Source organism: Schistocerca americana, chromosome 2, assembly GCF_021461395.2.
Source record: "Schistocerca americana isolate TAMUIC-IGC-003095 chromosome 2, iqSchAmer2.1, whole genome shotgun sequence".
NCBI lineage: Eukaryota > Metazoa > Arthropoda > Insecta > Orthoptera > Acrididae > Schistocerca > Schistocerca americana.
Window position 1 is genome coordinate 667,832,603 of NC_060120.1, and position 25,547 is coordinate 667,858,149.

Here is a 25,547-nt window from a genome sequence, read left to right on the forward strand (position 1 = left end):
ATACGACCAACTGTTTCATTTAGAAGGCATTTGATGTCATCTACATAGCCATATCATTATAGTATCCTGTATTGTTTGGGTCTTACTATCGTTTCAAATACTTTGTTTTCATATGTTTGAGGAAGCAGTCCACTGACTTATGACCCCATGGGACGGACATCCAGTTTGAGTAGAACTGGTTGTCAAATGAGAAATAGTTTTGCTTCAGTCAAATTTGCGCGAAACTATGAGAGTTTCGAAGTTTCATCAGTGTCACAACTTTCCCATTTTCCGTTCACAGAGACGTATAATTTCTGGCATTCAGCTTTTGTCAGCGCTTTTTTCACTCCGGAATTGGACACCGTCGCGGTACCTTACATAATTGCGACGGTAGAAACACAAACAAAATTTGCGTGTTCATTCCTTGCTAAGAGAGCGCTGAACTGCGTCATCTATTCATATTTTTTGGAGCAGAAAGCTCGAATTTTGAATAATTAGAACTGGAGAACGCGTAACTCTGGTAGTCGGTAGCTCTCAAATGTGCATTGTTTCGTTGCCTAACAGGCGAGGACGTGCCGCAGTGATACACAAATTCTACTTAATGAGGATTCCTCCAATGCGGTGAAGTATTCAACTTGTGGAGGCCAATTCGGTTTCCCGATAGGCTACTGTGAGCTGACTTTTCCAGAAATTCCTTAATTACTGGTGTGTAATGGCAATATGATTTCTGCTTAACTCATTCAGACGATAAGTGAAATGATCTGTCAGGTGTTCATACATCAAGAAGCGCCAATATGGTGTTCAGTCGTGTAGTATTACCATGGGGAAGCACTTCTCGCAATACAGGTAAATGTATGACACTGGTTTTGTTGGTACTGCTGAGATATAACTATGTCTGTATATAACCTTGTTTCATGTGGTCTGATGCCATTCAGACATGGCTGAATTTTACTTGGATGGCGATATCTTAGTACCACAGCGTTTTTATAAAAGCGATGAGTTAAGCTTGTGCTATACTTGGTTGAAAGAGCTCCAGTGTTACGCCTTCTCACCTCAAAGCCTCAGCCGTATAGGTGCTATGGGTGTCTTACAGTCCTGGTAATTTTGGGAGAATATCCTTCAAGCGTTAGGGAGAGATTGCTGTAAGTTACTGTCCTTACAATGCATCCCCCCCCCCCCACCCGCACCCCACCCGCAACCCACCCGCAACCCATCACCCTACCGCAACTTTAGTAATTACAAATCACTTTGACTTCTACCAGTCAGTGCACCGACATCGAAAAATACAGATTTGATAGTGATGTCGTTCGTTATTGAACTTTCTTTACATATCAAGTCTTCTCAAACTCACCCCAACATCCAAGAGTTTTAGAGTATATTTCGCCCACAACATGTTTATACAATCAATTATATAAATAATCAGTGCTTTATAGAGATTTTTTTAAATTTGCTCCAAATATTCCTGAGTCAAGCTCCTCTGTTACCCACTCTCCACCCACACCGCTATGGGTGGTAGGAGGTTCTAAGATCCACAGAAGTTTCATCGTCATTGAATGAATGGTATAGGAAAGCACTGAAAACGAATTCCAAATTGCAGGCCAATTCCGAAAAATGGCAGCAAAAAAATGGTTCAAAATGGCTCTGAGCGCTATGGAACTTGATATCTGAGGTCATCAGTCCCCTAGAAGTTAGAACTAGTTAAACCTAAGGACATCACACATCCATGCCCGAGGCAGGATTCGAACCTGAGACCGTAGCGAACGCGCGGTTCCAGACTGAAACGCCTAGAACCGCTCTGCCACTGCGGCCGACTGGCAACAAAACAAAGATAAACATGCGTCAGCTTCCCATTTGGCGCTCTGCGACATAAACTATAATTATGACTGTTGACTATTTTGACACGGTTACATTTATACGGGGCAGGCAAATGAAAACGAGACATCGGAAAAAAGTAAATAACCCGTTTATCGTTTCAAAAGTAATCGTCGGGCTGTTACCACATTCGTTCCATAGTGAGACAAGACGGTGTATGCTTTCATGGAAAAATGTTTGCGGTTGCCAACGGAACCTGGTTGTACCCAAGCGTGCACATCTTGGTCCGAAACAAATCGACGCCACAGATGTCTTTCCTCAGCGCTCAAAAATACAAAATCGCATTGGGGGGGGGGGGGGGGGGGGGTGGAGTGGGGAGTGAGTTCGGGAATCGGGCACCAGGGCTATAATGGATGATGTGTAAGGGATTCCCAGTGAAACTTCTGCAGCGTTGTTGAAACAACCTTGGCAAGATGTGGGCCAAGGGTGATTCGAGTACACTACACAAGTTTTGCTGGGAAACCCTTACATATCCTCACTACAGTCCCGATCCCTCCCCATGCGATGTCCATATTTTTCGAGCCTGAAGAAAGACATCCGTGGCTGTACATTTGCTTCGAACGAAGACGTACACGCCTCGGTACAATATTGTTTCCATTCGCAATAGCAAACGTTTTTCCATGAGGGCACCGGCAGTCTTGTCTCACAATGGAATAAATGTAGAAACAATTATGGTGATTACTTCTGAAATTATGAATGGTTTACTAAATGTTTTTCCATTTGTCTCGTTTGTATTTGACTGCCGCTTATATATGTATCGTATTATCTTAATTTACGACCCTTGGTACTGGTTATACACTGGAGGAATCATTTTCTTTAGCAGTGAACATTCTATGTAATACACAAAGCAATAAAACAGAAAAGTAAATAAGAAAATAAATTTACGCAACCGTCATAAACAACGTCGGTTTTTTCCAGCCAAGGTCCTTAATGCCTAGAGGGACTTTAATAAGAAGATAATGATGTTATCCGTCAAATTAAACGTTAATTTAAGGTTCAAGAAATTTATGGTAATGCTATAGAAAAAGAAATATAAACATAAACAAAGATATGCAATAATGTGTGCAAGAATTTTTACTATGACCCCAAGAATTTATAGTGTGGACACACGTTTTGAGGCTGTGACAACGCTACAGTACCTCTACTGCGATAGCCATTGTATCTACTGCGTCGAAGGAGTTAGAAATCTTCTATGGTTGGTGAAACGATGTATAGGAGACGAGGTTCAAATAAATAACAGATCCGTCTCTTGACGTCACTTCTGTCGTATTTATCTTGTTTATAAGCAAAAATTAACATGATACAGTAAATGGGTCCCTTTGTGCCTTCTCCGGCGAAATTGCCAGTTTTTTAATGACTGTCACAGAGACGCGTAGACTGGAGGCAGCGACGTTAGGAAGAAAGGGAAGAAAAGCAGGAGTAGGCATCAACGGAGAATGGAAAATAATAAAAGTCCACATGTTAAAAACTGTACTTATTCATACACTGAAAGGTAATATTATTTCCTTCTGAATTTTATTAACTCTTTAAAGCTGAAACCAGCACAACTTTAATTTGGTTTTAAATTTTTGTTCAAGTGAGAATAAAAAGGACAGTATAACATAAGAGTGTTCAGCCCTCAATAAAAGTCACTAGAGTCATATGTCGCAAAAATCTGAGCCTGTTAATAATTCAACGCTCAATCCAAGCTGACAGTGTCGGTGATGCACTGAAGTTCGCTGACGTCACAGTTTTCCCATATTTCGCTGCGTTGTACGGTATCCATTCTCAAAGGCTAAGCAACTTTAGTTTCATCCGTGCAATATTCAAATAGCCGCAGCGTCACAAACCACCTCGTCGACATTGGCGTGCCTCTCACATAAGGCGACTGCAAATGCTTTTGCCAAAGGAACGGCATTAAACATTGGCCACCGCTCCTTTCCATCCTGTACTTTCAAGACGCAAATGAACAAAATGAAAGTGATCTCTGAGGAAGCACTACTATACTTTTTCGTTTCGTGTACTTTCACTGCTGTACCCAATCATAGTTAAACCCATACTCAGCATGGGCGTAGCCACCTTAACCTCATTGATCTACAGCGCCTGAGTCAGTAAGCCATACTCATACTATTGCATGGAACCTTTAGTGTGGGCTCATACGAATGTCCACCATCAGAGATGCACTCAAGGGGAAGTCTCTGTGCGACGTCATACTCAACTCTGGCAGGCGCAACTGCATGCCGCCTTGTCCCCAAGATGACATCAGGACCGAGTTAATTATCTGAGACGGTCTTTACTGCTGGATATGCCTCCCAGCAGGGCTATGGCCTCACCGCTGCCTTCCAATCCCAGCGAAAGACCCCCGACTGAGTCCTCACCCCATCCCCCCCCCCCCCCCCCCCGTATGCAAGGACCGCCGTAGACAAAAGACTGTGAGGAAACTATGCGGTTTTTACTGCTGTCACCAGCTATCCCATCTCCGCTGGAAGGGAAGACTAAGCCCCTGATGTCATTACCAAGCCGCCTATTGACACTGAGGCGTTGGCAGGGATGCCCGACTCCTTTACTCACCCATAGTTGAACTAACATCCAGATTGGACGTAGGCACAGTAAAGAAGTTGATCTACAGCGCCTGAGGCTGCAAGCTTAGACTCAATTCGCCGTTCATTACACCAACGTGGCTGTTAAAGCGGAGATAGACCCAGTGTTGCGACACTCCAGCCAATTGGTAACAGGTTCGGGAGTGGCGGGGGTATTATTTGTCTACAGTCACTTCGGCTGATGCGACGCCAGAGTTCGAGGCAAAGACGTCACATGGATATGACCGTTGGTCCACTACAGGAAACAGATCTAGTGCTATCAACAGCTACCACATCGTTACTGAAATTTATGTACCCTGTATCGAGTGAAACTGTCATCTTACTTTCTGGAGCTACACTATTAGACTCTGTCCGAACAGGCTTTGGAAGGCCCAACGGTACCGACCGGCCGCCATGTCATCCTCGGGCCACAGGCGTCACTGGATGCGGATATGGAGGGGCATATGGTCAGCACACTGCTATCCCAGCTGTATGTCGGTTTACGAGACCGGAGCCGCTACTTCTCAATCAGTAGCTCCTCAGTTTGCCTCATAAGGTCTGAGTACACCCCGCTCGCCAACAGCGCTCAGAAGACCATATGGTCACCCATCCAAGTGCTAGCCCAGCCCGACAGCGCTTAGCTTCGATGATCTGACGGGAACCGGTGTTACCACTGTGGCAAGGCCATTGGCTACATTCTTAGAGATCTGTGACATTTCGTGTTATCATTTAAGACAGTTCTGGCTTTACTCGTTGGCATTGATTTAAGCTCATATTATTTGTAATCCTAGCGTTTGCTCGCTACTGCGTTTTTGACTGTCGACGTATGTCTGAGCTTGCTTTCCAGGCACTGTGTGGTCATTGGCAGTATGATCTACATCTGCATCAACAATTCGCAAGCCACCTGACGGTGCGTGATGGAAGATATTTCTGGTACGGCTAACTGATTCCTCCTTGCTTGGCGTGGGGAGAATGATTGTCGGTAAGCCTATGTATTAGCTCTAATGGCGAGCTGGCTCGTTAGTCAACTGACGGCTCAAAAGGTACTGTGGGACAACGCAGCCATTTTTATTGTTATCTAGCTTATCAGTGAAAAACATTAATTCCTATGTTATCCCTTTTAACACGAGAGAGCATTTTTCTTTTAAAAAGCGCTTTACGCGTTCTCAATCAATTTTAACTTCGAAATAGTTGCAATTTTCACAAATACTTACAAAAGATACACTGTACGCTTTCGGGTGTATTTTGTGGCAGTTGCAAATTTCGCCAGCGCAACTCCACGAAACGTGGCTACCATGGCGCACTTCGCATTGAGTGCTGGTGCCTCTAGGGCAGCACGCATCGCGGAGCTGACACTGGGCGTTCGTCCCCTCCGTTGTTCTCGCTGGGTTCTGAAATATTTAGCAAAGTTAACACATTATAGCACGTTGGGAACGCCATACAGCGGGAGACTGTAACGTGTAACTGGAATATACCAGACGACTTGCTGTGGATAAAGTCAGTTCATTTAGGGTGTAACACGTAACAGAAAGAAAACTTTATACGTGGACTCATTGCCGACTGCAATATTGTCAGTATGCTCCACCGAACCAGCGCTCACAACTTCCGGAAGATAGCGTTTTCTGTTACATAGCCACGAAGCAAAAATGGTGCTGTTCGTGGTATTGATAAACCGGTTTCGTGAACAAAGCGCCTACTGATTTGTATTTTCAAAACCTTAATTAACGGATGTGAAGGTACTGACAGCTACTGAATAATGCAACGATCAATTTGTCTGGCGGAGCTCCCCCTGTTTGAGTGGAAACACCCCACAGTTGCCATCACCCTTCTTTTAATCTTTTGCCGCAATGAATATCAGTTTCATCCTATTGGATACTCTTATTAATGTGATACAATATTCTTTTCATCAGGTTTTTTTGTGAATAATTGACACCACATTCATATGAATCGTATAATCGTATTCCCTCTAATGGGAACATTTCTAACGAAATGATGCAAATACATTTTTCCATTAACGACAGACTGTAAAGACTGTGAGTGAAAGCGCCTTTCGATGGGCTACCTAGAGAAAACGAAATGATAATGGCAACACTAAGCTTGCAGCTTGATTTTGCATCCTGAAACACTGTTCTACTGAAAACCCAAAATGTTACATTGACTGCCGATCGCAAGATTGAATGCCACGAATAGAGGTGCGGCCACGTGACGTACAAAGGAAAGCATATCGGCGGAGAAGACAAGAACTGAAAGTCATTCTAGCAACGAGACGGGCCGCCAGTAGTGAAGTCCACTGACAAAGTGTATATTGTTACGGCCCTATACCTAGCGGCGAGTGACGAGGGTTTCGGAAACGGTGAAGCGTGTCGGCTTTTACGTGATACTGTCGTCAACGTCTATGGGACGTGGTTTAAGCATGGTGAAGTGACGAGTAGACGAGAAGGTGTTGAACGTCACCTCCCATCTCAGAACGTGGAGGTCGAAGGCTTGCTCTTTCTGCACGGCGATCTGTGTCCAGCGTCCTTGTAAATTACACATGCATAACCTGATGTGAAGTCACGATCATGAGTTCCAAAGTATGGCTGTTTCGGCATCTTGAGTGAGATAGAGTATTTTACACTACTGGTCACTAAAATTGCTACACCAAGAAGAAATGCAGCTGATGAAGGGGTATTCATTGGACAAATATATTATACTGGAACTGACATCTCATTACATTTTCACGCAATTTGGGAGCATAGATCCTCAGAAATCAGTACCCAGAACAACCACCTCTGGCCATAATAACGGCCTTGGTACGCCTGGGCATTGAGTGTACAGGTACAGCTGTCCATGTACCTTCAACATGATACCACAGTTCATCACGAGTAGTGACTGGCGTATTGTGACGAGCCAGTTGCTCGGCCACCATTGACCAGACGATTTCAATTTGTGAGAGATCTGGAGAATGTGCTGGCCAAGGCAGCAGTCGAACATTTTCTGTATCCAGAAAGGCACGTACGGGACCTACAACATGCGGTCCTGCATTATCCTGCTGAAATGTAGGGTTTCGCAGGGATCGAATGAAGGGTAGAGCCACGGGTCCTAACGCATCTGAAATGTAACGCCCACTGTTCAAAGTGCCATTAATGCGAACAAGAGGTGACCGAGACGTGTAAACAATGGCACCCCATACCATCACGCCGGGTGATACGCCAGTATGGCGATGACGAATACAGGCTTACAATGTGCGTTCACCGCGATGTCGCCAACCACGGATGCGACCATCATGATCATCCGAAAAAATGACGTTTTGCCATTCGTGCACCCAGGTTCGTCGTTGAGTACACCAAAGCAGGCACCCCTGTCTGTGATGCAGCGTCAAGGGTAACCACAGTCATGGCCTCCGAGCTGATAGTCCATGCTGCTGCAAACGTCGTCGAACTGTTCGTGCAGATGGTTGTTGTCTTGCAAACGTCCCCATCTGTTGACTCAGGGATCGAGACGTTGCTGCACGATCCGTTACAGCCATGCGGATAAGATGCCTGTCATCTCGACTGCTAGTGGTACGACGCCGTTGGGATCCAGCACGGCGTTCCGTATTACCCTCCTGAACCCACCGATTCCATATTCTGCTAACAGTCATTGGATCTCGACCAACGCGAGCAGCAATTCGCGATACGACAAACTGCAATCGCGATAGGCTACAATCAGATCTATATCAAAGTCGGAAACGTGATGGTACGCATTTATCCTCCTTACACGAGGCCTCGGAACAACGTTTCACCAGGTATCGCCGGTCAACTGCTGTTTGTGTATGAGAAATCGGTTGGAAACTTTCCTCATGTCAGCACGTTGTAGATGTCGCCACCGGCGCCAACCTTGTGTGAATGCTCTGAAAAGCTAATCATTTGCATATCTCAGCATCTTCTTCCTGTCGGCTAAATTTCGCGTCTGTAGCACGTCATCTTCGTGGTGTAGCAATTTTAATGGCTAGTAGTGTCTCTGTTGTTTCTTGCAGACAAATTCTTTGTCATGATGTTATCGTCTGCTTTTAAAAATTAGATTTGAGGTACCTTTTTGAGCTTCAGCGAGTTAATTCCATTCCTTCCCTCTTTCAGAATATGTTGCTAACTTTTTAGGACATCTGCCTTGTATTCTGTTTACATTTTGCTTCCATTTCTGCTCATATGTATCTTTTTTGTGTTACTGCAAATATTTTAAGCTTATTTCCGATATTATTTGTTTCTTATTTCATCTTCTAGTTTACATCCTTTAATTGATCTGATGAACTTCACTTCTGATTCGATTTAGTTATTCCTTGTTTGCCGTCGAAGTCTCAGATACATAAAGCGGCACTGGAGCAGTCGCGTTTCTTTACTTGCCTTTTTGTTCAATGTTCTTTTCATTGTTCCAGAGATACTCTGAAATTTTGTTGTTTTATTTTTTATAACTTTATCATAAAAGAAACTTCGCACCCCATATAGTAAAAATAATCTGTTTGCACGATGATTTTGTTTTTGTCACTATTTCTGAGTAACGGTTATTTACCTCGGAATGCCATTCCTCACCTTTTCATTTTATATAATTATCCTTATCTAACTTGACTCTTGTTTATGCCTTTTTTCCAATTATATCATTTGTATAGAAACTGAATAATACTGGAGAAAGGTAGCCTTGTTTAATTTCTTGGTTAATTATAATGCCACTATTATTTATTTTGCTCCTTTTTTTTATTAGAAATTTAATTTCGTTGTATAAGTTTCTTTCTTTTCTTGCAATAATGACCATTTAATGTCAGTCGCCTGTCTGATGGCAGTTTCCTTTGGCTAAAATGTTCTACATTTCTGTCTCTTGCTAATGAACTATGAAACAAATGGTCGAAGCATATCATCACAAGAATTACTAACTGTAGTCTTTGAAAAGAGTTAAAATCCGGCATAACATCTGGTACCAGTACCAAAGAATGTGATACCTCATGAGTCTGTGCTATGCATCGTCAGCATACATGAAGTTTCCGTTGACTGCGAGATCCCATTCTGTACTTCTGTATCTTTCAAGCACTCTACCAGAAAATTGTCATCACAATTTTTTTGATTTTCGCCAATCGGACTGTTTAATTTCTAACAGAGATTACATCCTTTGGTTGTATTCGCTTCTAACAGTGACTGTGCGCACTTCATCAATATGGCCATTGTTATAATCGTTATTATGAGTCTAATGACTAGGAAGGTGCTGAATAATAGCTGTTCACGTAAAGTTTCATCTCATTTTTCCAACTTTCATGAAATATAAATATGATTTTAGTCTTTACAAACGTAATGTTGATATGATTTTACCTTTGCTACATGTGAGTCAATTACCAGCATTAACTTTTTCAGTTATCAGAAATATGTAATTTCAGTTTCATTCTGCGTAAATCACTTTGTCAGTGCCGTTCGTACTTCAGTAATTAAGAGAGTTTCTGGTGCTTTCGAAACGAAGAACTGGCAAGACAACGGCAACTATCTTTAGAAATGAAAGACAGCACACTTTTTTCAGGTTGTCGTAACATTCCTTTTAAAATAAACATCGAGAAATTATGAAAGTAGCAGCTATGCACGTCTCAGACCGAATGTCTCGACGGATTAAAACTTCATTTCACGTAGCATAAATTTCGTTCGTTATTAGTAGCTATCTGAGCGACTACAATTGTTACAGTGATTGTTTATATATCTTTGTCAGAGCTAATTCATACCTTGTGCTGCCGGCAGATGTGCATAATTTCAGCTACATAACTACCAGCAAATGTTTTGTTTAGCCCTGAATTGTGTGCCCACTGTTGCAGAAAGACCATGCGTAATTACAGGGCATGGGTGGGAAAAAAGTGACGAGCTCAGGCAGCGACGGAAGCGCAGCCGCCAACTACGCCAACTATTCAAGGTTCTCAGAGCAGAAACCGTAAATTCTGCATAATGAAAATTGCAGAGACCGGGTTCTGTCTGGTCGAAATGCCGCAGGATTTTTATAGCCCGGCTGCCTAGGCACGCAGACATCTCTCTGCGAAGCAAAGAACACAGGAATTTGAAAATGGTACGCTGCAGCGGAGTACAGCACTTGCAATCTGGAACAGTCGGTTTCAGTTCCCATCAAATCCTCTTAGTGACTCCGTTTTGACGTGACTTCCTAAGCTACTACTGGTCCAAGGTAATACAGCTGTACATTTTATTTTGTACGACGACTTATTCCATTAAGGAAGGAGATTGGTAGGAAGGAGATGGTTCTTCGTAAGAAGCTTGGATATAGGTCACCAAAACAAATACAATTTCGCTCGCACTGGAATCTGATGGCTGTGAGGAGCTGAAAAAAAGTGCATATATCCACATTGGAAATCAGAAAAATAGTAAGATAATAGATGATCAAGTAGAAATTATTGCAAGTTTCAGCAAGTCGGAGGCACTCTTCTCTCTTCTATGCTTCGTATATTTGCTTTCCGCCAGTGTGCGTTTTATTAAAATTCTTTGTTTTTCTACAGATATTTTATTATTTTTTATTTTCCGGTTATTGCGTTTATACGTGTCAAGGAGTTGTCTGAATACTTTAAAGACAAAATATTTCTGAAATTTCCTACTAGATTACAACCGTGTACCGGTCCGGGATTCGAACCTAGGATCTTTGCCTTTCGTAGGTGTGCTATACCGACTGATCTGTAATGCACGACCCTCGAACCGACCTTATAGCTTTACCTCCGCCTGTACCCCATCTCCTACGTTTCAGTCTTCACAGAAATTCTCCTGCAACGTCACAGTAATGGCGGAAGTACAACTGTGAGGACAGGTCGTGAGTCCTACTCGGATAGTTAAGTTTCCACTGTTCAAAGTGCCGTCAATGAGAACAAGAGGTCACCGAGACGTGTAACAAATGTCACCCCATACCATCACGCCAGGTGATAGCCAGTATGGCGATGACGAATACACGCTTCCAATGTTCGTTCATCGCGATGTCGCCATACACGGATGCGACCATCACGATGCAGTACCTGGATTCATGCGAAAAAATGACGTTTTGCCATTCGTGCACCCAGGTTCGTCGTTGAGTACATCATCGCAGGCGCCCCTGTCTGTGATGCAGCGTCAAGGGTAACCGCAGCCATGGTCTCCGAGCTGCTAGTCCATGCTGCTGCAAACGTCGTCGAACTGTTCGTGCAGATGGTTGTTGTCTTGCAAACGTCCCCATCTGTTGACTCAGGGATCGAGACGTGGCTGCACGACCCGTTACAGCCCTGCGGATAAGATGCCTGTCATCTCGACTGCTGGTGATACGACGCCGTTGGGATCCAGCACGGCGTTCCGTATTACCCTCCTGAACCCACCGATTCCATATTCTGCTAACAGTCATTGGATCTCGACCAACGCGAGCAGCAATGTAGCGATACGATAAACAGCAATCGCGATAGGCTACAGTCCGACCTTTATCAAAGTCGGAAACGTGATTGTACGCATTTCTCCTCCTTACACGAGGCATCACAACAACGTTTCTCCAGGCAACGCCGGTCAACTGCTGTTTGTGTATGAGAAATCGATTGGAAACTTTCCTCATGTCACACGTTGTGTGAATGCTCTGAAAAGCCAATCATTTGCTTATCACAGCATCTTGTTCCTGTCGGTTAAATTTCGCGTCTGTAGCACGTCATCTTCGTGGTGTAGAAATTTTTATGGCCAGTAGTGTATGTTTTCATCGTGATTGGTTGCAGCCTAGTGGATTTAAATTCCATACGTTTGCTTCCGACAGTTCTTGCAGAGTGAAAATTCAGTTTGACTATTCATATTTCGACTTGAAGCTGTAATCCTTCCCATACGACCACAATACAGTTTAAAGTATTCATTCCTAGTTCTTCGACAAATATATCTTCTTTTAGCTATATGTTTTTGTTTATTTTCATTTAACGTAGCTTTTATTTCTAGTGTCTCTAGTGTACCATTTTTATGCATAATTCTTGAGCATACAGGTTTGACTTAGTTACATTGTCTGACTTTATTTTCCTAGAGATAGATTTTGTGCTTAATATGTCACTTATTTACACTTAGTGCTATTTCCAGACCCCTGAGATTTGTACACGTCTTTCGAAATCACTCACCTGCATAGCATTTCCGCACAATAAACGTCCTAGGTTGCTCTTTCTACTGAATTTCCTAATATTTTGGCGTGTCTCTTGTATATTTCGAAGGGAGAGAGATTTACTTATGAATTGCACAAACTGACCGAGTCAGAGTTTTCACATTTGATGACTGTGGTGGATTATGTTTACCAAGTGCGTGATCCATTACTTTCTTTAATGCAATACAACTGCAGCTTGAACATGGGATGGCTCTAAGACAGCAGCTTTCGCTGCTTGAACCGGTGTAGACAGAAATTCTATTCACCATACGGGTATCCAGTGTTATAGGAATGATTTTCAGGCTGTGCGCTGCAGGATTTGCGTTGTTAGCAGCGTTAGTGTTACGACTTATCGCTAGGCGCCGCTACTGGTACGGCGACGTAGTGTTGAAACACAAGCATCATTGTTCGCTGGAGTTACAAACAGTCAACATGAGTCCGGACAAGAGCAGGTCTTTACTCGTAAAGTGTTTTTATCGAAACAGCAATACCACTGCTGCTCTCTGCGAGTACCGACGCATTAAAGGATTACGGACAGGTCCTATTTCTGCAGCGGGGTTGAAAAATATGATTTAGAACGAATTAAATGGCCATTTGTGAATTGCACCTGGGAGAGACCGACGGCCAACTGCACCACAAATTGTTGAAGAAATTGCTGTTGCCATGATGGAGAATGCTTGACGCAGTGTGCCATCTTCAAGCAGTAGACGAGCTGTGTAAAGACAGCTGAACAATGCATGGTCCACAGTTCAAGAAGTGCCACGAACCATCTCTAGTGCGATGTCAGGTTGTCATGCATCCAGATGGTCGTCACATTTAGCAACTTTTGTAACCTGAAACGTAAACATGATACGAAATTAGCAAATGTTGCTCTCTCATGTGGAAATTAAAATGTTATTCTTTCAATAGTTTTTTTCGTTATTTCTCTTGCGCACGTCCTTACAGATGTTTCCACAAAGTTTCATTGTCCTACGATCACCCTCTCGAGTAGCGAAAGTTTAATTATAGCCACCCTTTACATTCAAGAAAAGCCTTTGCCAATTTACAGGAATCGGCAACATTTCATCGTAAATGCTTCTTGTCATCTTCCTAGTAATTACTGTGTTCTGTCAGGTGAATTGTTCCCCTCGTTAACCCTTTGAAATCAAACGACATAAAAAAATTCAATCTAAAACTTTCGCAGAACTGGAATTTATCGTAATAGTAAGCAACGAATACAAGAAATAAACAACCAGTTATTTTATACAGTTTGCTTAATTTTAATATATAATTTTGAAATTTTTCACCAAATTAACCTTTACTGACATAGTAGGTAGTGACTTCAAGAAGAAATTGGCGGAAAATGAACAATCAATTGTTTTAAAGTTGTGGTTTCACTTCGGAACCACTGGTACATACATCTTTCAACCATCCATCGTTCCACAAGATATATTTGAAAGCAATTTCGCACTTTTCTTAGGCACAATCACACTTCTCGACACCTCTACGGATTCATAATGCTTATAACAGAATTATAGTACTTAATTAAAAGCCAAAGTGTGTCTAAAACTTAATAAATTTATATCAAAAGTACATACTGCTCCAGCGGTATTATTTCTGAACCACTCATAATAGTACTAGTAGTATAAACTCAAATATGCGTTACAATAACGTTACGTGATCTCCTAAATATCATCACTATAAAAACAAACACATATCACAATGTTCAATAATAACGTTGAGCAATGGCTTCATGTGAAAGGTATATGGTGGCTATAGGCAGAAACCATTGGTACTCAGGGGTTTAAGTCTGTATTTGTGCTTGGTAACGGATTCCGAATTAAGTTTTGAGTGGGGGGAAAAAGAGAAACAAAGGCGCTAAGGAATATAGCAGAATGAAATAGACAGGAAGAATTACTCAATGTTAACACGTTTCCCCTTTTTCCATTCACCAGGAAAATAGTCCGTTTTTGGCTCTTGACAATTAGTGCCACCTATACACACTGAAAACCGATGACGAATCTCGTTTACTGTAAATACAAAAGACTGCAGTACTTTTTGCCGAGATCTCCAGAAAAAAGAGAACAATCTTTTCCAGAACGGTATAGAGTGAACTCAAAAGATATGCAAGACTCATCTTTGGTATATCGTGTACCATTTGAGAATGCGAACCAACGAATAATTATTGATGGCGAAATAAGTTTGGGCACCTCCAGTGCAGCCTCAGTAGATTAGGCTGGAGAAAGAACCAGTTGGTTCGAAAGTAGTCGCCAAACATATTTACTGCTACTCGGAAAGCTTTGTCGATAAATGCTTCTTGAAAAAACTGGAATAACAGTTGAATGATCCGAAGAAATACAGTCTCATGCTGGCAGATGAGATGAAGAAAAGTAATGACGACGAAAGTGACAAACTCTGGTTCGCTGTTGGACAGACAGAAGCTGGGGTTCGCGAGAAGGAAGCTACACAGATGGCAACACGTAAAACTTCAATCCCCTCTAGAATGCAGTGTGTTTTAGGACAAGACGCAGGTTAGTTATCGCATGTTGCATGAAAGTAATTGTGATCTCTCGCTATGAAGAGGTATAAGTCCGTTTACAACGATAATAAAATTAGTGACAGAGAAATATGGCAACTTTCTGACTACTTATTTTATGGTATTTTACATTAATTTTCAGCTATCAGCAGAAATATTTATTTCCCGTACAGAAATTTATAATAAACTACCTTCAGGCGCATAGTAAAACACGTAGCATTAGTGCACTTTCAAAATATGGAATAGAATGAGCTGTAAAGTTCTTGCGATTCGTCTTTGTTTTTTAAGTTAATTATATTATGTATTAGATTCCTGATATCGTTGTGTTGGTGCACCAAGATATTTTTTTGTGGCTTGCTAGCCCACTCCTTTGTGTGGCACTGAGACACAGTGTTGGATAGTAATTAAGTCACTTCTCATAGCTTCGTATCTGTTGTTGCTGTGGTGTTCAGTCTGGACACATGTTTGATGCTGCTATCGAAGCTAGCCCATCACGTGCAGGGCTCTTCATCCCCACGTAACTACGGCAGCCTACATCCTGTTGGACTTGCTTACTGTATTTGTCCCTCGGCACATTGCCGTCCGTTCCCGGACGACGCTTTGCTGGCGCCTAAACATCTGTCGTGAAAACCGGGCTCCTCTTTTAGTCAATCTGCGGCACAGTTTTCGTTTTCTCCCCAGTTTCATTGAGAAAATTGTCATTAGTTACAATGAACCGATCTAATGTTCAGCTTTATCTGTAGCACAACGTATCTAAGGCTTCTTTTCTCTTCTTCTTGCCTGAGCTGCGTATCATTCAGGTTCCCATAAAAGACTTTCTATTGCTTAAATTTTTGTTGGTTGTTAACAATTACCTCTTTTTCAAAAACAAATTTCTTGATGTAGCAAGTCTGCCGAAATAGCAAAACGTAACTTGTACTCTTCGTTTCGCATATCCAAATCCTATTCCCTGAGCATCGCCCGATTTAATTCGATTATACTCCATTACCATTGTTTCCGTTTTGTTGATATTCATCTTATAAACTCTTTTCGACATACTATCCATTCTGTTCAACTGTTCTTGCAAGTCCTTTGCTGTCAGGGACATATTAATCAGTATTAATACCATTTTCAAAATTGGTTATTCGTTGACAGTAAATATTGTACAGGAATAAATGTAGGTACAGTGCCACCGCCAGGCTGTTTTCAGTATGCTCCACTGTTTAACCAACTGTCTACATGTGTCGAATACCAGCGACAGTGTATTATGTTTTCTTGTGGAAATTTCTACATGCACACCTTGTGTTTCTGTGTATGACTGTGTTCTTGAGAGAATGAGAGAGAGAGAGAGAGAGAGAGGGAGAGAGAGAGAGAGAGAGAGAGAGAGAGAGAGAGAGAGAGAGAGAGAGAGAGGGAGGGAGGGAGGGAAGGAGGGAGGGAGGGAGAGAGAGCAAGAGAGAGAGAGACAACAGGACCATGCAACAATCAGATTTTTGTGATTTTCTTACATTTTGTTGTACATAAAGTTCACAACTGAAGTATGAATCCGCCAAAGCATTTCGATGCGACTGTCAAAAATTGTGCAGAAAATCGGCTTTGAAGTCCTTCAGTCGGCTTTAATTTACTAAAGGTAAAACGATTTTTGATGGGCCTTGTGGCTATATTTGTAATGTCAGGCTAGTAATCTCTGGATTGATGATTTGAGTCTCGAATCGGAGCATTACTTTCATATATTATATACTTTCAGTTCGAATACCTATGTTACTTAAATTTAAAATTCATGAAATAAAGAACAAACATATTTTATGAAAGCTGCATTTATGTTGGAGGAAAATGCGAACTAGAAGTGTTGACAGAAGGGCTCGCGCAGGATTACTTGGCCGGTGCGCAGAAACGCATTCTAGTTCCCAGCTCTGGGCTAGTTCACCCCTATATTCCTAAGGGGCAGCCGCCTTAGTTACTAATCGCTTAAGTAGTTGTGGAGTTTTGTCCGTTACGAACAAACCATTCTCCTTTCGCCTCGGCTATGCTGCGACAACAAAGACGTGTGCTTGCCAGTTGCACTGCTACTTTTATCAAATGATTTGTAGAAACTGTTGGGTAAAAAAAAATTGATTGTCACACCATCTCATAGCCTCATTCGTCAGATTCATGATGAACTGCCTATCATTTCGTTAACGGTCATAGTTGTTGCAATATTTCTGTATTTAATAAAGTACCCTGCTAAATTTGAATTCTTTGCAGTGAAAAATTGTGGTCGCTATGAGTTTGCGTTTGGCACCTGTTAGGCTATACGTTGCTGTGCAATAAATGGACGTAACATACTGAATTTTTCTTCAGATGAGATCTACACCTATAGCCAATCTCAAGAATGTAATTATTATGTACCGTGCTCACTTCCGATCGTCTGCGCAAACGAGAGCTGAAGTGAAATATTCCTATTACCCTTTGATTCTCATAAATGGTTGGAGATACCGGAACGAATTTTTGGCAAATGACAGCACGCAAGGAGGGGGGTTGGGTTGTTTCGCGGGAGGTGACCAGACAGCGAGGTCATGGGTCTCATCGGATTAGGGATGGACGGGGATGGAAGTCGGCCGTGCCCTTTCAAAGGAACCATCCTGGCATTTGCTTGGAGCGATTTAGGGGAATCACGGAAAACCTAAATCATGATGGGCGGACGCGGGATTGAACCGTCGTCCTCCCGAATGCGACTCCAGTGTATCAACCACTGCACCACCTCGCTCGGTAGCACGCAAACCAGAAAGTGTTTTTCCACATAGCTAACGTTCATAACTTTCTTATCTATTGCTATATATGAGTGACAACAAATGTTTTCAATGAAATAATGTAATTCTTCCAGGGGCTATCGACAACAGCTGGTGAAATGAGAATTAATTGGATTTTGTAACACATAAATGAAGGAATCAAGGTTTTACTTTCACACTAAGCTTGAGATTTTCGTTATGTTATTGACCTCCTATTATCCTCAATTGTCTGATTAATAGTAGACTGTTTCAGGTTCTGCCGCAGTTGCAGCTACATTAGCTTGTTAGTGGGCGTGTACAAGTCAAGCGAAAATAAATCGCCCACTCTGATCTAATTTCAGCGTACTCCTGTGCCCACTGTGTTTTTAATAATAAACAGTTGACTTGTCGAATTATTTGTTGTACTGGCATAATCTGTTAGCAATGTCTTTTGCGGACTCGCTGGCCTTAACTTACAAGTTCTGTGCGATTGCCGATTGTCCACAGGCTCTCGCTTCCCACGCCCGGGTTCCCGGGTTTGATTCCCGGCGGGGTCAGGGATTTTTTCTGCCTCGTGATGGCTGGGTGTTGTGTGCTGTCCTTAGGTTAGTTAGGTTTAAGTAGTTCTAAGTTCTAGGGGACTGATGACCATAGATGTTAAGTCCCATAGTGCTCAGAGCCATTTGAACCATTTTTTGTCCACAGGCTGCCACGCTCTCCTGTCAGCAAGCGATCCCCCAACCTCACGTACAGCCCCTTCTGCGCAGATAGTGGCACTGCAAGCACTTCTACTTGTTATCTACATGTATTTACAAACTTTGAAATACGTGCGTTAATACTGGTTGACGATGTTAACGACGGTTCTCAGAACCACATCGCATGCCATTAGCCTGCTGCTCACACCACTAGAATTATCTGTGGAGTAGTGCACAGCTGCTTGAAACGAAATATTTTGGTGAATTCCTCGGTGCTTGGAAGGGATACGTCATCTTTTGCAAAGGATGGCTGTAACTTTAGTAGCATTTCAGCGTTCGTTGCAGAAGCAATGTTTGACGACGTTGTGCCCGAAAATCTTCTAATCCGACAAAGAAAAATTTCTACTATCGGATGTGGACGCAGGAAATTTGGTCCTTTGGCGGCACAATAAGATGTTGCTGAAGACTCCTTATGTGCTGAAATGACAAATGCTCTTGTATTGAACGAACACACTGGCGGTGAGTCTGAAGAAGCAGTATTGTTGCTAACAGAACGATTTTCCATTGTAACTACAAAACGTAGACAAAAAATGTTCGTAGCAATTGAAGACTTTAATTCTGTGTTCATAAAACAGATAACTATACAGATTGATAACCATTTGGGCTTTGTATTCAAAACTAGAGAACCTGTCAATGCTACACAATTGCTAGATACGTATGAGAAATGTATATATATCCTACATTCCTTCCCCTCTGTCTATCCATTTCCTCCTCCCCCCTCTCTCTGTCCATCTCCTCCTTTCCCCTCCGTATCTCCACCTCCTCTCCACTCTCCATCTTCTTCCCTCTCTCTGACTTTGGAGTTGTTATTGTTATTCCAGACGACACCTTGATTGGAAATTGAAGTCGCTGAAAATGAGTGGGGTAAATCAGTTGAAATCGTTGGTACATGAGGTATGAGAGGGGCCTCTCCAGCTGCTAGATCTGTGTAGCTTCAATGACACTATTCCACATAATTTCAATCTGCGAATAGGTAAGTTCAGAAAAGTTTGGAAATTCAGAATGCAAAGCAGTATTTTAATCATAAGCTCATAATCCGTAAACAGAATTTCGTTGTTTTCGGTAAAACTGACTTCTAGGAATGAAACAGCACATTGAAATATTGTTTATAATTGTATGTAAAGACGAAGGACGTATGGGGGAAAAATAATTCGTCTAATAGTTTGCTATCCTAGTTAAAAGTGACTGCGAGAAGGAAAACAAACCGCACATTTTTATCATACCGCATTTTCTTTCTCACAGTCGGTTTTAAAAGAAAACCTGTATAGTATATGTAAAATTGTGAAGTACGATAAACTCCTCAAGAACTCATCGAGACTTTTGCAAACATTTCCCCTATTCAGCCTTTCTCAATCTGAATGTCTATTACAATCTTCTTTAATAATTTGAAATTAATCGTTCAAGAACTTTTCTTCGAGTGTTATGGTGACAATACTTCCCCTTCATATTTTGTATCAATACGAATATATATTACACAAACAGCACTTAAAAAAATATATGTAGCTTACGTTTGTCCTGATTTTTACTGTAGCAATCATGTACCAATCTTAAGTAAATCGGTGTAGCATTTTTCGATATTTTTGGTAGCAACATTAAACAACGATTTGTCTTTATATAGAGTGTAGATGAAATAGGTAACCGAACTGTCAAAAAAAAAAAAATATATATATATATATATATATATAAATAAAATCTTAAGTTCAAATGTGTGATATCTTATGAGACTTAACTGCCAAGGTCATCAGTCCCTAAGCTTACTCACTACTTAACCTAAATTATCCTAAGGACAAACACACACACCCTTGCCCGAGGGAGGACTCGAACCTCCGCCAGAACCAGCCGCACAGTCCATGACTGCAGCGCCTTAGACCTAAAATCTGAAGTATGACTCGAAACAGGGATCCACCAATTATCACTCTCAGGTGTTACCGATAATAATGGCCAGTGGTAGCTCGTCCACAATTTTAACAATGTTCTACAATGTGGTGGGTTACAGCATTTTGACTTACAAGGAGAGTAATCGTAAGTTAATTGTCCACAATAATGTTATGTACATAAATTTAATTGTTTAATAAATTTAAATTTTGTAATTTATTGTTTAACACAGCAAGGAATAGAGTAGAATGAAAAAAAAAACATAGTATCAGCAGGAATCGGACCCAAGCCAATGTAATGACAATATATGAACTTTACCACTTGACCAGAGTTGTGTAGTGTCAGCTGTTCCTTCAAGAATCCCTCATCCGTACCCTTGAACAATATGTTATATGCACTTCCAAGGAAAAGTACTAAGCTGGTGTTCTGGGAAACTTAGCACTTCCAGTGTCAGAAAGGATGACGTCACGTCAGAAGCTGCTCAGTTGAAAGCAGGCAGCTTTGTCCCTTCCCTGAGTCTATTGTATTGAAGATCGCACTTGACAGACGCTTCTAGTTATCGTAGAGAGAGCACTACAGATAAGTTTCCACCCGTTTTATTTGCATGCCAACGTGCATTCAAAGAGAAATGAGTAATTTTATGTGAATTTTCGGCCAGCACTTGCATGAAGTGTGTACGTTTAATGCTATATCTGACCGAGATTCCCAGAGAAACGGCAAAATTTTAGTGCGATGTTGACAGTGTGCTGTAGAACATTAGCACCTGATAACCAGCCGCCACTGAATACGTGGCACGTCGAGGGATGTCCAACTTCCATTGAATGAAAGTGGCTCGTAGAAATTCAGAATCGATTTTCTCGAAGGAATTCAAAGTCGATTTTCTCGGAAATTTTTGAGAATCTTTTCGAAGTGCTTTGAAAATTCATATGTGATTTCTGAAGTTCGGGTACCACAAATATAAAAATTACAAAAATCCAACTGTCATCTGGTCTTCTTGCGAGACAAGAATTGAGAGAAAGAGAGAGAGAGAGACAGAGAGGAGATCAGCGGAAGGGGGGGGGGGGGGGAGGCAGAGAGCCAAGGATGGGGAAGAGAGAGAGAAGGACAAAGTTGCCCAGCTTGACAAGCCGGTCCAGAACTTGTGCACTTGAGTACGTCCCCAGAGTAGCGCGCCTCTCAGAGCTGACTCAGCACGCTGTTACTGGCACGGCGCAGCTAGCAGAGTGCCTGGCAGGCAGGCATATCGGCTACTCGTAGCGGCGACGCCGAGTGGTGCGCGGGCGGGCCATCTGAGCACGAGGGCGGAGCGCGCGGTCCGGCGCTGACCCCGCGCGCCCGGACAATCGATCGCCGGCTGACAGCAGCACGGCCGCCGCCGCGATCCCAGGCGCCTCACCTCCACAGCCCCGCCGCGGCCGCGGCCGCGCCTCCGTGTCCGCCTATTGTTGCTGCTCACACCGGGCGCATGCAAAGTGGGCTGAACCCACCTGCTCGCAGCGAGGAACCGTGCCTCTGGGTGTCCTGACGCAGTCTTCCCCTACAGCCTTTACCACCAACGAGCAGAGACTGGATGCGAGCAATTTTCTCTTGCGTACTTTACTTATTTCTAGAAGTCAATGGTCGAATCTATATTTCCTACAGGGCTGTCCATAAAAAAGAGTACGAAGGGGTCGAAATCTCTTCTGAACACCACGTTGCAAGGCTTCCCAGATATACTCGATGATGTTCATGTCTTGGGAGTTTGGTGGCCAAAGGAAGTGTTTAAACTCGTACAGCCACTGTGGACGCGTGTGGTGCCGCATTGTCATGTTGGAATTTCCCAAGTCCGTCGGAGTGTGTAATGAACACGAATGGATTCAGTTGATAAGACATGGTGGTTACGTACCTGTCACCTGTCACAGACGTATCTAGACGTATCAGGGGTTCCATATCACAGAAACTGCACACGCTCCACACCCTTACAGAGCCTCCACCGGTTTGAACAGTTCCCCGCTTAAAAAAAAAAAAAAAAAAAAAAAAAAAAAAAAAAAAAAAAAAAAAAAAAAAAAAAAAAAAAAAGGTTCAAATGGCTCTGAGCACTATGGGACTTAACATCTGAGGTCATCAGTCCCATACAACTTAGAACTACTTAAACCTAACTAACCTAAGGACATCACACACATCCGTGGCCGAGGCAGAATTCGAACCTGCGACCGTAGCGGTGGCGCGGTTCCAGACTATAGCGCCTAGAACCGCTCGGCCACCTCGGCCGGCTCCCTGCTTACATCCAGGGTCCATGGATTCATAAGGTTGTCTCCATGCCCGTATATGTCCATCCGCTTGATACAATTTAAAATCAGGCTCGTCCGACCAGGCAACATGTTTCCTGTCATCGACAGTCCAATGTCGATGTTGACGGGCTCAGGAGAGGAGGAAAGCTTTGTGTCGCGCAGTCAAGGGTACACGAGTGGACCTTCGGCTCCGAAAGCCCCTATCGATAATCTTTCGGTGAATGGTTCGCAGGCTGACACTTGTTGATGGCCCAGCATTGAAATCTGCAGCAATTTGCTGAGTAGTTGCACTTCTGTCACGTTGAAGGATTCTCTTCAGCCGTAATTGGTCCCAATCTTGTGGGATCTTTCTCCGGCCGCAGCGATGTCGGAGATTTGATGTTTTACCTGATTCCTGATATTCACGGTACACTTGTGAAATGGTCGTATGGGAAAATCCCCACTTCATCGCTACCTAGGAGATGCTGTGTCCCATCGCCCGTGCTCCGACTATAACACCACGTTCAAACTCACTCACATCTTGATAACCTGCAATTGTAGCAACAGTAACCGATCTAACAACAACGCCAGACACTTAGTGTCTTATACAGGTGTTGCCGACCCCAGCGCCATATTCTGTCTATTTACATATCTCAGTATTCGAATACTCATGCATATACAGATTCTTTGGCGCTTCTGTGTTATTAAAGATCACGATCGGTTTCACGCCGCTAGGAGACGCATCCTCAGGTGATGGTTACAGATGATAAGGAAATTTTCTTTTATGAAGAATCCTTAAGAATGGTGTAAAGAACAAACGGATACGAAAGTTGCAAAGTTGTGCGTGAAGAGTACTCACAACGATTCTTTTTAACAAACCATTGCCGTAAGGTAACTGTGTTAAAGCCCTCCTTATCGTTCACGCGCTAAAAGCGGTAGTCCTTATTCGAAACGAATAAAAGGTCATGGTCAGCGAATTTACTAATATCAGTCTTGACGAAAGTACACAAAATGTTGATGATCAAATCAATAACATTTTAACAAACTCGTTGTCTTCACTATCTCACTGGATTAATCACAAGAGCCTCTCAGAGATTTTACTCCTCTGCATCAGCGTAAAGGAAGTCTACCACTGACTAGCTCATACGTATCGCAGAACGCAGAAGGTATATTTCAAGGTATGGATCTACATCTAACGTTTGTGAACACTGGTTCTGAGACATGGTGGTATCGTCTTCCCACAGGTAAGTGAACGATAGACGATATTTGGTGGGCTGAATTTCAATACCTGTAGTCACCGACTAGAAAGCATCCTTTCCCTTTCAATCCAACCATTTCAAACAACACATTTAAATAGTACTAGATCGATACTGACCAAATCAGATTGCATACGTATGACAATAATGCTAGCATGAGTCTGCTAAACATCGGACACATGTTCTGCGAGTACAAGGACGTTTCTTCCTAGTCACTGTTTGGGTTTCCTTGTGTAATTTGCCTAAATAATTAACTATGCACACACATTACAGCAAAAGGGTAACGAAATCTATCGACCGATTGTCGATGAGTCAAGTGGTTGACACTTATTCTTGAACAGTCAGATTAATCGTAAGGCACTGAAAACTAATTCTGTTCCGATTTGAAACAGTATTTACGAGAGTGAGTTGAAAAGTAATTACTCCTATTTATTTATTTGAAAACGCTCTAATCTTAATTTTCTTAAAAAAAAAAACTTTATCAACACTTTACACATTTATTCTTCTATATATTTGCAGCCCTCTGCTACTAGAAGTCTCCGAATTGTAGCACGTAACATTTCTGCGTGTAACGTAACTACGTAGGTACGTCGGAACGTGAGAAACAACGTGGTATAATCAACTTTGTAAAGCGAATAGTTTGTCCCTGACAGTGCCTCACCACACACGAGCGCTGCGATACTTGCAACAATCCGACACCTTGTGTTCATTGTCGTCGATCATCCTCCATACAAGCTAGATTTGCCTCCACCCGATTTTCAACTGTTTCCAAAACTTGGAGAACACCTGTAACAATGAAGCGATGCAAGCACAAGTGAGTTCGTGGGTCCGCCAACGAAGTCAGACATTTTACAGTGACGGTATAAACTGGTCTCTCGATATCAGAAGTGTGTTCGTTGCCAGGGTGACTATGTTGAGAAATAAATACGTATACATGAAGAATAAAGGACGTTTATTCCAAAAACTTTCAGAGTTTTCACAGAAAAAAAATTGGCGTTAGTTTTCAGTGCGCCCTCATAAATGTGTGACACACATTACTTTCTGCAATTCTATCTCTTGAGGCAGTTGATATTGTAGAGCAGTCACCTCACTAATCGATGTAAGGTCAACGCTCTTCCAACATAAGATAATGGAATCTCAAATCAAAATTCTACCGTTTAACTTGAAGCGACAACTTGGGAATCCATGAGCTGTACATTCGACTTTTAAATAGAAGCTGTCAACAGTAACTACTAAAAAATCTTCGCATAGCAAATCTTCACATAACAAATCTTCACATAGCAACTCTGGCATCTTCCTAACTGAAAATTTAAATCTATAGAGATCAACACTAGATACTGCATAGCAATTTACGTGATCATATCCTTACGAACAGACTGTCTCCTATATTGTCATTTCAGACACACGGTTGGGGAAGTGCTTTGACTATCCCGGGATACAAAAATGTTCCAGAGCTTTCCAGTCAGTAGCTGGTTGGTGCTAAGTCGGAGAGCTATTTTAATAGGCTGCGATAGAGGGTCACCAACAGAGTTTGGCTTGGAACGTTTCATAAAATTAGTAAATTAAATCTCACTACAATATAAGACAGATCAGGTGTACATATCAAAATAGATGCATTTTGTGGTTTTTAGTAGAAAATTTATCAACTGA

At 42.3% G+C, this 25,547-nt stretch overlaps 1 protein-coding gene and 1 pseudogene across 1 annotated transcript in view; both read right to left on the reverse strand.

The window, feature by feature from the left end:
- The window catches only part of LOC124595932, a 721,865-nt gene that overhangs the window by 616,893 nt on the left and 79,425 nt on the right, over nucleotides 1-25,547 (reverse strand). The gene's annotated exons all lie outside the window — the stretch shown is intronic.
- On the reverse strand, nucleotides 4,984-5,101 carry LOC124597668 (annotated as a pseudogene).